This window comes from Apus apus, chromosome 9 (assembly GCF_020740795.1).
Source record: "Apus apus isolate bApuApu2 chromosome 9, bApuApu2.pri.cur, whole genome shotgun sequence".
NCBI lineage: Eukaryota > Metazoa > Chordata > Aves > Apodiformes > Apodidae > Apus > Apus apus.
In genome coordinates, this window is record NC_067290.1 from 17492489 (window position 1) to 17505711 (window position 13223).

The 13223-nt window shown below is 43.0% G+C and overlaps 1 protein-coding gene across 5 annotated transcripts in view; it reads right to left on the minus strand.

Moving 5' to 3' along the window:
* FOXP1 (forkhead box P1) overlaps positions 1-13223 on the minus strand; it is a 380894-nt gene that overhangs the window by 124534 nt on the left and 243137 nt on the right. Inside the window, exon 1 of one of the 5 annotated variants that reach the window (XM_051627373.1) lies at positions 281-356. The exons of the other annotated variants lie outside the window; for them this stretch is intronic. The gene's annotated coding sequence lies outside the window, so the exon portion shown is untranslated. Of the gene's footprint in view, positions 1-280; positions 357-13223 lie in introns of those variants that run through there. 5 annotated transcript variants of the gene reach the window in all.

A 13223-nucleotide genomic window follows, 5' to 3' on the forward strand; every position in this document is an offset into this window, starting at 1 on the left:
CGCTCCAGAGGGGACATCGCAAGGCGACAGGCACCCCAAAAGAGGACCTAGTCCTCACCACAGCTTGCCAAAGCCGTGCCAAAAAACCCACCCTCGTTGTCAACACCGCAGTAAACAACCTGAACCACCTTCTTTTGCTTTAAAGCTAAGCTGTTCCCATCTCCTGCACTGCCAAGCTGCCCGCGCAAGGCAGCAAGTTAAAAGTTCAGCCCTGCCTGCACGCTCCTTTCGTCTCAGCGCTTGCAGAGAAAATGAAGAGTTTAACAGAGTAAGCTCTTACTGTCTGCCTTTAGATTTCCGTCTTCGCGCTGGAGATGTGTTTCTGGCTGTTTCTGTGAAGCGGGGGCTGAAGAATGGTAAAAAGATGTTTGAATAAACAGGAAGTGCTGTGCAGCCGGAGCGCAGGCTGGAGGGAGACGGCGCTGGAGCACTGCCCTTCGCCGGCAGCCACCGGGTCTCTGCCTCCACAGTAGCAACCCCTGCTTTTACTAATTGACAAAGAAACCGCAGAGCATTCCTTCCCTAATTCTTCCCTTGCTAAGTGGGGAGATGGGCTGGGGCTCGCAGGTAGTCTCAAAGTTGGGTTTAGCACTACACCCAGCCGCAAAAATCTAGCAATGCTGCTTTATTAAACCCACCCCCCCCCACCCCCCCCCCCCCGTAAGCAGAAACATGCAGAACTAATTACGTCCCCAACTAGACCAAACAGCGGCAAAAAGCACACCTCGTTTCTGCATCTAGGCAAATTCATATTTGCACAGAAGTTCAGCCAAGCTTGACTTTCCTACCCTCTACAGTGCTGCAACTTGCTCTTCAAAGAGGCTCGAGAGGCTGGCCGGGCTCGTGAGCTATGTTCTCTAACTGCGTGAACTGAAACATAAACAACCACCCAAAAAACGCAACTGGTCTCGAGCTCAAGACTTGCATCCAGCATCTCCAAAAGCATGCCCTCGGCATTCAGGCAGATGCTTTCCCTTCTTAATCGTGTCCTTCCCCTCCCTAAAACAAACCACCTTATTTCACTCGAGATGATTAACTAACCGTCTCCCCACCCAATTATCTGAGCCCTGTCTTCTGGCATATTGGTGATATGACACAGATATTGTCAAGAAAAAGTAAACTGGGGCTGGCACTTGAAGGCAGCTTGTGAAGAGATGAGCAGTCGAACAGCCATATTCAATAAAAAAGAGGAACAAGATTCCTTTAGAAAATGTATTGCTGTTGTGGCAATGTGCTGCTGCCGTGAAAGGACTGATTTGTTATTTAGCATGTAGTCTTGGACTGTCTGTCATTCTGGGTGCTAATGCTCTGCTAAAATAACTCATTGGGAGCTGTCAGTGGGATGTTTACATAGGCCCCCAATCTTTTCTTCATACAAGGAAATTTTTTACTGGAATTCATCTTCTTTTGATCTCACATTCAAAGCAACAGCAGCTTGATAGACATGCAAGTCTGAAAGCAAATCCAGACGCTGAAGATAAACCGCCAGAGTATGACAGTCAGGAGCATCTAAAGCTTATAAAAATGAAGAGAACAGCATGTCGTCTAAGTATTACAATAGCAGAAATCAAGAGACATATTAGGTGGAACTGATCAGCCACAAAAACAGTTCAAAAGGCAGATCATAGAAACAGAAGACTAAGCTAGGGAAAAAAAAAAAAAATACTGGAAAGCTCTACTTTACAGTGGCATCACCTCCTTTCTGAGCACCACAGCGTTTCCGCTCCAGCATGTAAACTTCAGGGGAAAAAAAGAGGAGGGCTTGTGCCGCCTCCACTAACTCAGCAGTTCTTACCTCCAGCTCACCAATTAATTTGCCGAGTGTACGTTTCAATTACACGTTATTCACAGTGAAATAAAAATAGGACACCGTGCCACTTGTGTCTAGCCCAGCCCTCCAAAACCCCACAGGGATGGGGAATCTGTGCCTCTGCATTAAGAAAACGGGAGCCGCATCCCCCTCCACAGCATGAGAGGGGCCCTGGCCTCAGCCCCCACCACCAGTTTAGCTTGTGTGTCTTCCAGAGGGCTCAGTCTTGGGGTGCTCTTGAGCTCTACCTCTCCCCATTGGTGCAGAAATATTAGTTCAGAAGATAATTTTATTCAAATTGAATTACATGGGCCAGAGTCCGCAGATATGTACCAAAGCTGGCACTTGCCGGGAAGCAATTGCTGCAACTTTCTCTAGAAACACATATATTTTTAATTTGTCTTCCCCAAATAAGCTTCTTATTCTAATTGAAGTCAGCAAATATAATGAAAAAGTAATTCTCAAACAATTTTGTACTTAGAGCTGTTTGTTAACAAACACTGAAGGAGCAGCAGTGTTAGGTTAAAGGGCAGCAGGATTCCACATTATAATTTAGCCTGCGGTTATTTCTGATTAAGAACACCCTCCAGGACAGCAAAGCAAGATCTTCTTTTGCAGCAGGCATAGCTTTTAAAATTAGCCTCTTCTGCATAATAAAACCAACAGGAAAACTGTGGATTTAAAACTGTATTAACCAATCTGAAGTGGTGCAATCAGTTTACGTCTCGCTTTCTGCAAAACACTGTTCCCTGCCTCAGTCAAGTTACAAATGTAAAAATGCTTCCTGGATTCTCAAACTGTTGTAAGAAAGTCACCTTCTGTCATGCTTATGTAGCTATCTAATGTGCTAAAGGCTGATTATTTATCTTTAAACTGTACTAGTTTAATCTTTTAAGGTCACCACTAATCTGCTCCAACCTTTTAAAAAATAGCAGCTTTCAAGACTTACTGCTGGAATCACTAAACTCAACGCTGAATGTCATTGTAACGGATACATTAGCCAGTTTTACAATGTAAACACTAAATATAAATCCCCACCTAAATGAGAAGAAAAATATGATTCCCATGCCAGAAGAAATGTCAGTAAATAAGACCAACCCTGTATTCCTTCACACAAATATTGTTCCAAATCATGTTCCTCTTCCTCTCTCCTCCCCCTCTCTTCCCAGGGCAAAACAGGCAAACTTGAATGTAATTTAAAGGATCATTAGGTGCTTTTTCTTTATCTTTTCCCTTTGGCAGCAGCAACTTTGCATGCCTGCTGCAAAGCCTCACAACCGCATTTGGAAGTCACTTTAAGTCGAAAAAGCCCCTCGCAGGGCATTTGTTTGTGTGTGCTGCACACTGACCCTTCTATAGTCTTTTTTCTTTTCCCCTAGACTTCTTCTGGACTTGAATGTCACAGTAGACCTTGAATGTGAAATGGCTTCAAGCTAATTGCTTTAATTGCTTGAAGATGTGCAGGCAGGTGAAACCTGATCCCCTTGGCCATTGTAGAGACCAGGAACAACACAGGAATGTTTACATAGTGGTTTGAGTTTAATAGACAGTAGAGCTGAGTTTCAGACAGCTAGCAAAAACATAGCTAATAGGTGACCTCTTAATGTAGTCCTCCTTTTTAAAAACAAAATACAATTTCATTTTATACAAGGCAATGTCCCTAAATGCCAAGGTTATCTGCTTGACTTTTTGAGTAAGCATGCACTGTCTTGCACCTGACATTTATACCTGAAACTCTATCCTGAATGCATTTCCCTCTACCTTAAAACAAAAAGCACTTTCTGTGTCAGTCACCCTACAAACAGATTAGAGCTGGATGGGGTTTCCCAGTAAAGTGCAGACATTTTAATTTAAATTTGAGTGTTCTTCACCACTGTCATACTCCTTTTGTCCCAGAAACACATGGCAGAGGATGCAACCTAGAACATTTTCCCCACTGCATCCCTACACCACCTGAGCACTCCCACCCTCTGACAGGGACCAGCACAGGCCCTTGATGGGGTCTCTTGGAAAGGCAAACTACAACTTTTACTGCTTTTGCAAGACCTTCCAGTACATTTGCTCCACACTGTGAAGGTAGGGACTGGCTGCAATGTGCTTTTTCAAAGGCACAGTTTGGTTTCACGCACGGCACAAATTCAGCAGCTCTTCCTCAGGCAAAATTCCTCCTGACTGAGAACTGCAGCATTTGGGGTCAGCGAGAACCAGGCTTGCTTTCCAAGAATCATGAGGTAAGTAAAACACACTTGAAACCAGCCAAAGACCAGTGAGCAGATATAGCACAAGTGTAGAAAACAAAGCAGAAAGAGAGATTTTGGCAGTAGCGGAAGCAGAAAGGTATTTACTGTAAGTCTAGTCCAAAAAACAAACACTGAAAACAGGTAATACCTAATACTCACTTTCCTGGCACAGGCACTTCAAGATTTGTTGCCAATCTTAAAAAAAAAAAAATTGTCAAAATCACTTGCATTGGATGAATATTAGCAAGGAAATGACATGCATTACCTCCCAGAAAAATAGGAAGGAAAAAGGGAAGGCAATCTGAGGAACAGGACTGGAAAAAGCACAGATGCACAGAGGCAGAGAAGAGGAGGCCAAACCATCATATATTTAGTACCAACAAGAAAGGAAAACAACCCCCAACCCTACAGCCTTGCAAGTAAAGGGCATTTCCAGCCTGATCTTTTCAATTCTGCTCAGAAAGTTTCAAATTCTCCAGTACCTCATGCTGAAACTACCACCCTGCTGGGCAGAAGCGAACAGAAGCAGGAGGAAGGCTGCTCCAGTCACTTCTGGATGCAACCATCGTTCACAGGAAGACAATAGACACTGGTTGCTCTGCTCTACCTTGCCTCTTATTCTTAATCCTCAGAAGCAAATGAATAAGTGCTCTTAAATAATACAGAACAAAGGGAACAAAAGGAGCTAGAAAGCAAGCTGGGATACTTAGGAACATGCCTCTTTCTGTTGAGGAACAATCCAGCCGGCTCGACACAAGTTGTTGTCCCATGTCCTCCCCACACCACCTCCAAAAGCTCCAATTCCAGCACCAGTGGAGTTTTAATACATGTTTTTTTCCATATCCCCCCAAAAAGAGGAAAGAAAAAGTTCAGAATAGGAAAAAAAAATACCCCAAACCAACCGGTGTCAATTTAGATATTTAGTATAAACTAGTTCAAGCCCGTGGGAGGAACGCTAAGTGGAAAAAGTAAACAGGGTCCCCCCAAGTAGCTCCCCGGGCAGCTGAGCAGGCAGCCAGTGCCTGGTACCGCCGGCTGCCCCACGCCCGGGGAGGTCAGGCCAGCTATGCTAAACTGACAGGTTCAGTTTACAGCAGGCCAGCACTTTGTTTGGATATACTGGCCTTGCTCACCGCCAGCTTAACAACAGATGGCTAGAAAACTTTCATTATGTTGCAGAGGGCTGAACTGCAAACAATCCGGGAAAACTGTGAAAAGTTTAACTCTCTGCAAACCGAGCGGGGAAGGGCTCCCTTCTGCTGCCGCCTTCCCGCTCCTGCCCTGGCTATGGGTGCCTTTAAATTAATTAAAGTGGGATGGGATGATTAATCATACCTGTGCACGGTGCTGGGGATGCTTGCAAAAAAAAGAATTTGCCATTTGACAAGGTCATTTCAATAAAAGTAGCATTCCAGAAGAAAATGGACTTTGACGGATTGCAAAGCTGATTTTAAACCTTCCTCAAGCCTGTGGCTTTGGGAAAGTTAAAGAAAGTTTCCGTAATAATCCTCCAATCAGAGCTTCTCAAGAGCTTTCTGATGAGTGCTTTTCCATCCCCAGAAACAGAGCCTCCATCCCTCAAATTCACATATCAAACTTTCGCACTTGACGGCAAGAGAAGGCTGCCCAATAATCTAACACACAGATCGGAATATGATTTATCCGAATCTGAGTATAATTTAAATATTCATTTAATTGATTTTATTCATATGCACCCTAGTATCTTTTAACGCTCTAAGGCAGGTTATAAATGCACCTTCCAAGGTCTAATTCAATTGACAATCTTATACACATCTCATCACTGGAAAAGCATTATTTTATATTATTCAAGAAATGAACAAATCTGTTTTCCACAAATGTATTTTAAAAGCGACTCTTTCCTGTTATTGAAAGAAAATTGTGTTTATTACTCCTTTAGCATAGTGTAAACTCATAAACGTCAACAGAGAGTACAAGGAAAACTGTCAACTAAATATTGTTTCCTTCATGAGCTGCTCTTCCAAGTCAATTACGCCTTTCAACTTCTGGGGCATTGTATGATAAACTGGCAGTAAAAATCATTCACATTAATATACCATGGTGCCTTGCCTGCAAAAGGTAATTAAAGAAGTAAATGACTCATAAGAATAGACATATTAGCTGCAAAATGAAAGGCAACTGAGCTGCCACATGAAAATATGTACCATTAAGATACTGCATTTTCATATTCCTGTAATCAGCTTCAGTAGACTAATGCTTATTTAATCCAGTTCTCTGCTAAGTCCATCAACAACTGTTTTTTGCTGTTTTCTCCTTGACTGAACATTATGTGTGCAGGTTTGGAATAAATACTGCAATAAGATTTTTGCATAGTCAATTGAAGAACAGGTTTTTTATCCTTTAAAAACTATTTTTCTTTCCCACCAAGAGGAATACAGCAGAGAAGGATACCACGAGAACCCTCATTTTCTGGGGCTCTTCCAGCACTGACAGGCTTTAAGTGAAACATACACCTCATTCCAGCATTCACCATTTTGATTTGTGGAACTATTAGCAAGAAAAACAAGCCTAATGACTCTATCTTCCAACTTTCCTATTCTTCATGTAGGAAACACTTTGCTTGGTTAATGCATGTTTCCATTAGGCTTAGAAAAAGGAGACTTGTTTTCTCTTTTCTCAAGTCTTTGGGGCAAGGAGAGGAGCAGGCACCACTGGGCTTGTGGAGACAGGCTGGGCAGCCTGAGGTGCACCACCCTCCAAAGATGCCCATCCTAACAAGGTGCCTCCCCCAGCTCTGACTTTTGGAAACCTTCAGAAGAAAAAAGACCCAAGCTGCAAAACCACAAAGGCGCTGTCCTGGAATCCCAACCTGGCAGCAAGGCCCCCAAGCTCAGCACCAATATGCTGCTGATTTCTAGGGAGAGCCTTTGCTGGGAACTCGTCCTGCCTTTGGGTGACGCCTGTACACGCCTCAGGCCACCCCTGCTCTGTGGCCACCATATAAAGCCAAGCCTTTTGGTAAAGGGCTTTGGGTTTAACCTTCCAAGCTGTGTCCTTCTGCTCCCATGGGGACAGAAGGGAGTTGGCAAAATTTAGAGAACAAAGTACATTTGTCTTGATCCTCCAAAATAACACCCTGCGAAATACTCACACATTTCTAACGCATCCTGTTTGTGAGCAGTATTTAGAATATTCGTTTCATCACAATAATAGCTCTGTGAGGCCAAGCTCCAAACTGCTCTTGACTGCACAGCTTCCACAATTATTTCATTTTCTTAAGTATGGGGTGGAGTTAACTCCAGTGTCTCAGCTATCACTATGGCGCAACTGTTGGCAAAAGAGGACTTTTGTCAATGGCAGACGCTGTGCATGTACCATCCATCCTTTATTCATTGTGCCCAACAGAGGTTTCTCCTTGCAAAAAAAAAAAAAAAAAATCTTTCAATAAAAACCTCATCACAGTGCTTTGGAACCTGCATTATATGTTGCTTATTTATCACTAGCAGTATGAACTAGTGTAAGACTTAAAATGTAGGATCAATCATTATTTAAACTGTGTTATTGCTTCTCCATTTGAGCAGACATCACTTTGTACCCACAATTAATGAGCTCTAGTCCGTTTTCTAATTAAGGAACAAAGGTTCTTGTGTGCAGAGTATAGAGTGACACTGTCTAGAGAACACACATTTAAATAGGAGAGAATCCTTCTAATTACCTTAAAATAGGATTTTTAATATCCAGGAACATAATAGGATCAAGAAATTAGAGTATTTCCAACAGCATTTACAAATAAGTCATTACAAAACACTGCTAAAAGGTAATAATGCATCCCTGAAAATAATGGGACCTTATAGAGACTAGTGCCTAACACTTCCATATTCATGCAATTAACCTTTGTGCATTGATACAGGGAAAATGCAATACAGAAATTATTTTGTATGTGTGTATATATAGAGAAAAATCTCCCCCAAAAATGAGGAGTCACCTATTAGAGCATAAAATTGTTTAGTCTCACACAGATTAGGATCCAAACACGTAATTAATAAAGTCAGAAAGGTAACCTCGCTTTATCCAGTAATTAGGGCTGTTAGAAATAGGATACTGGCTCTTAAAAGTGTTACAAATATACCACACTACTAAATAACCTGCACTGCTGGGAAAGTATACTTGCCATCAAGGGCAAAGCTGCTATACACTGAGGTAACAGTAAATGACAGACTGTTGTTCAAGTCCATTAGCTGCTATGTGATAGGAGCACATTCACTAGCACACGACCTGTGAAAAATCTTAGATCTCTTTAAATCTTTGAATTGGATTGCTGCATTAATTCTTAAGAACTGCAATCCTTCAACCAAGTCAAATTACCCTCATTAACAGGGGAAAAACTGCCTCTGCAATAAGTTAAAAAAAAAAGATATTTATTACCTATAATCACTTTCACGTACTTCACCTGGAAGTGTGACAAACTGGGACAACAACTTGGGATGCTGGCACCAGTTCAGCTGCTGGTGGGTCGGGATGGAGGGGACGCAGCCGCCTGCGCCTTCACGTTCCTGCGCTGACACTCAGCATCAGTAACTGTGCTTCTTGGGGGGAAAAAACCTCAATGAACGTTCTAGGAAAAGCAAAATCACTAAGAATAAGCACAGGCACTGAAGCGATCTGTGTGTGCCACTGAAATAACCGCAAAAGAGGAGGGGAAATTCTTCAGTTATTCAAGGCTTGATTAGAACACTACTTCATAATTAGGCATGTTACAAGTATTGTCATCAACCAGAAAATTCATGTACTAACTAAAAGGTCTCAGAAGCTGGCTCAAGCCTTCTATTCATTAACAACATCTGCTATTAATGTTTAACCCTCATAAACATGCACAAAACGTTCAGCATTCGACAAAGATTAAAAATAAATATTTTGGTGTTCTGTTTTATCCGTGTGGTGATCTGTGTGGTTCTGTGAAAATCAAGAATCACTAAAACGGCCATGGAGATAAAAGACATATTTCGTCTTTGTTGGAAAGAAGATATCTTCTTCTCCAGTCACTGCTTCTCTGCACTTCAGATGTTACAGCTTCAGAGCCAGGCCAGCGCAGCACAATAAACAGCAATGCAGACATACACATATCCATGCACCTATACGACTGTAGGAACCATTTATTTTAAAGGTGAGAATCAATTTTCAGGAACAATTTTCAGGCCGAGTGTTTCAGAGGAACCCCTACTTTAATTTTTCCTAATTTAGAAATGAGTGTTCCTGGGCACGAAAGATTCACTGTGGAACAGGGAGCTGAGTAAGTCCAGGATCCAGAAATGAGAAACAGAGCGTTTCATCTTTGTTTTACCGCTCTGAGTCCAGATGAGAGCCCTGATGTCACAGTCAGATCCTAATGGGCAGATCTTTGGAAGGGTCTTTGGAAAGACTCATTTCCACCACTGTGGTTTTAGTGTAAGCGTAGCAATCTGCTTGTGCAGGCTCATTTACAGCGCAGAGACAGGGCTAAGTGGTGAGCTAATGTGACCCTTTAATGACTCCTGGAAATGCATCAGGACATCCCCCATTCCTGTCACTCTTCCCGCAGGCTCCCACAGGCAGCCCTGGCACCAGAGCACCTAGCTGGCAAGGTCCCACGGCTCCTGCCTTCCCTGCCTGCTCCCTCCTGCCTGCAGATACACACTGACCCTGCCACCCTCCCTGTGCCAGCTGACCCCCAAGTCACCACAACGTCCATGGTACCAGTGTTAGGGAGGCCAAGATCCAGCCTGTACTGCTCTGACCATAACATTTGTCATTTGTAGTAAGGCCAAAACAGAAAGCAAGCCACCAAAGTAATGAAAAATACAGCTCTTTTTGTCTTCAAACATGACATTCATGGCGGATTCAGTGTCTGCATGTTGCAGCACACTCTATTCTTAGCACCGTGCCTTTTAAAGTTAGGCCCATTATTTTCTACGGTGTATCAAGATCAGTATGTATAGCATATGCCATATTGTTGACACTTCCCTGGATGTACTGCATGCCATATGCCTTCAGCACTAAAAGAGGTGATGAACAGAGTGGCAATACTGAAAGGAGAACAAGATACACCAAGCATGCTGAATGAATTCAGTTATATAATTCAGTCAGTAAGGGTTTCCATACATTTAACAATCTCCTTCCCCTCCCCCCCTTTTTTTTTTTTTTTGCCTCCCTTGTATAAAAAATGAATTTAACAACTTTCTGCAGTGAAAAGTTAATACGCTGGACACGAATTCAAAGCAAACATTTAATCACAGTGGGTCCACCAGGTCTAAAAAGTATACATGTAAAGACAGATAATATATAATCACACCAATAAAACAAACAAAAAGGACAATCCATACTTTTTAGCAATAAACTACAAAAAAACAACCCAAAACCAAAAAACAACCAACAACCATACAGGTCTGCTCCTGCTTCTACTTGTCCTTTATTTTACCTTTCATAAATCTATACTCCGAGTCCAATTCCTGGAACTAGGGAAGATGTCATCTTGCCCATCTTTAGAGGTTTATTTACTAGTTTCCTTACTAAGAATTATTATTTGAAGAACCCAGAAACTAATGCTCTCTTACACTACAGTATTTTTGTCCAAATCTTCTGGAACAGATTATAAAATTGAAATGTAAGAAGGAACACAGCTGAGCTATATTTATAACAGGAACGCTGCTCTTCAGCATCTGATACATACACATGTGTATCCTCATTTCTCTGCCATCCCTCTGCACACCCTAATGGGCACACTAGCTGCATACTTGTCATTAAAAAAAAAAGGGGGGAAAAAAGGAACTGACTCATCACAGAGAACAGTTTTGACAGTACTTGCATGCAGAGCCCTGGCAGAAAGGCTGGAGCTATTCGGTTCACCACTTGCAAGCAGCTACAAATGACATGCCTTGGACTGAACCAACAGCCAGGAAAAACAAAACCATGTGAACCCTCGGCATGGGCCCAGGCTGCTTGCACAGATGCACCCAGGTCTAATCTCCAACTTTAGTCCATGGAGCACTGTGATACCTGGAGGAAGGAAAAGGTCGGGCATGTCTGGAAAGCAGCTATTGCTACAGGAAACTCCTACCAAGTTTCCACTGCCAAGACACTGTAAAGGTCCCCAGGAAAAGAGAAGAGTATTGAAGAAATGCCTGGAATGTGCACAGGGCACTTCCAGGGGGAGCATCCCACCTGGCAGTGAATGCAGGGGGATGCGTGGGGAAGCAGGTTGCTCTTCTGGCATATGGGAAGCATGGCCATTCCTCACAGGGATGCTGCTAATGCTCTGGAGCTAATGATGCCATGCAAAGCTGAGGCTTCCCTGTCCTTTGCCATTAGTGCCACCATACACCCACAGGCAATGATCAAAAGGGCTACAAGAAGATAAGGAGAACCCATTTTAATTTCAAAACATGAAAATTTTGGCACAGGAGATCACCAAAGAAGATCAGCTCTGTCATGTTTCAGTGGTGTGTTGACGAGGATTGTGCATTTTAAATGTACATGCACATACGTATTTGAGTGAGCAACTTCATCAGCAGCAGAAAAAACAAGAGGAACATGGGACTTCTGTTAAAGTGCAAGGCAGAATCCTCTTGGTGAGAAACATCAAAGAAGAAAAACATATGCTGATGTTTAAAAACAGTCTATGTCTAATACAGACCATCAAGACTTGAACCCTTGCTTCACGATACTCTCCTTAGAAACAAACCCAGCATTTAACGCTGACCAGGAATCAGCTGCCACTGCTGGTTTAAAGCATTGGTTGTATAATCCACAAGTGAGCATCCTGATAAAAAAATTATATTCACAAATTCCACACTGTCAAAATTAGGACAAGTCAAAGTTCCATGAGGGGAAACACTTGCACTTCACCAGTCTTAGGCCAGAAGGTAAAGGGAGGGGGGTGGTATATGTCCCAAATAACTAGGAAGGGAAAGGGTTTGGAAGGGCAGGCCAGCACTCGCTCTAGTCCTGCTCAGTCTTCTTTGGGGGGGGAACTAAACAAAATAAAGCAAATCAAAGCAACAGAAAAAAAGCTTTGTCTTGCAAAAGCCACAACTGTGCAGCTATTTGCATGGGAAACTGGTGAGCAGGCATCACCTCCTGTCAGCATCCCAGGGATTGTGCTTTTAGTTCTTTACAATTGGCCACACAATGCCAAGCGAGGAGCAAAAAAGCCTTTTACCTTCTGGTCTCTAACTCAGGGCTGGTCCAAGGAGAGTATAGCCAAACTTTCTACTAGCTGTTGGCGACGTTAGCTTGATGGCCTTCATCCAGTTCTTTGTGGACTACTGTCCATATTAGGAAAAAATCCCCACTTGACACTGGCACTGGGATCCAGCCCCATCCACAGACACCGGCAGCATTACAGATTTTTCCGCGGAAGCCGGGCTGAGACACAAGGACTGCAGCCATGCCAATGTGCTCATGGTCCTTCCTAATTAGCCTCATGTAAGGCAAGGAACAATCCTACCAGGACTAATTAAAACATCTCTTCTGCTTGCACTGTAAATAAACCCACACAACACCACATGGGCAACAAAAACAAAAGTAAAAAAAAATCCCCTAACCCGCCCTGTGGTGAACTTGGTTTCCTTTTTCACGTGGTGACGTTCGCAGGGGAGCTCAGAAGGGTAAAAGGGCATTGCTAACATGGCAGCTATTGAATTCCACCAGGCAGATCCCCGAGACCTGCAACAAGCATCTGCTTCCTACCCATCAGGCCATTAATCACTGAGGCTCCTAAAAGGTTCAATTCATGTGCCCACTCTGAGAACTCATGAGATGCCTGATAGTCATATGTCACTTGAGAAGGGAACAACACTGTATTCTTTCTCTGAACTGATGTAGCTCCTATTACCAAGAGACTCTCTCCCTTGGGAGCAACCAGAAGAGAGAAATGAAGGAGAACTGACTCAAAGCTCTGCCTCGCCAAGACACAGCACTGATGCAGAAGGGGAAGGGAGTTACAAGGAATCTGCCACTACCCTTATTTTGCCAATAATCTGGGGAACCGGTGAAAGGATTTTGAAAGTGGTGAAAAAATATCTTCAACTTTTTACTAGACACACCCTAGACAGACGGGATGCTCTCCAGCAAAGACTGCCCTCCTCCTTGCATAAGAGCTTGGCAAAAGCAAAGGAGGTTTTTGCCATCTTAAAATGAGATAATTTCTACTAATGATT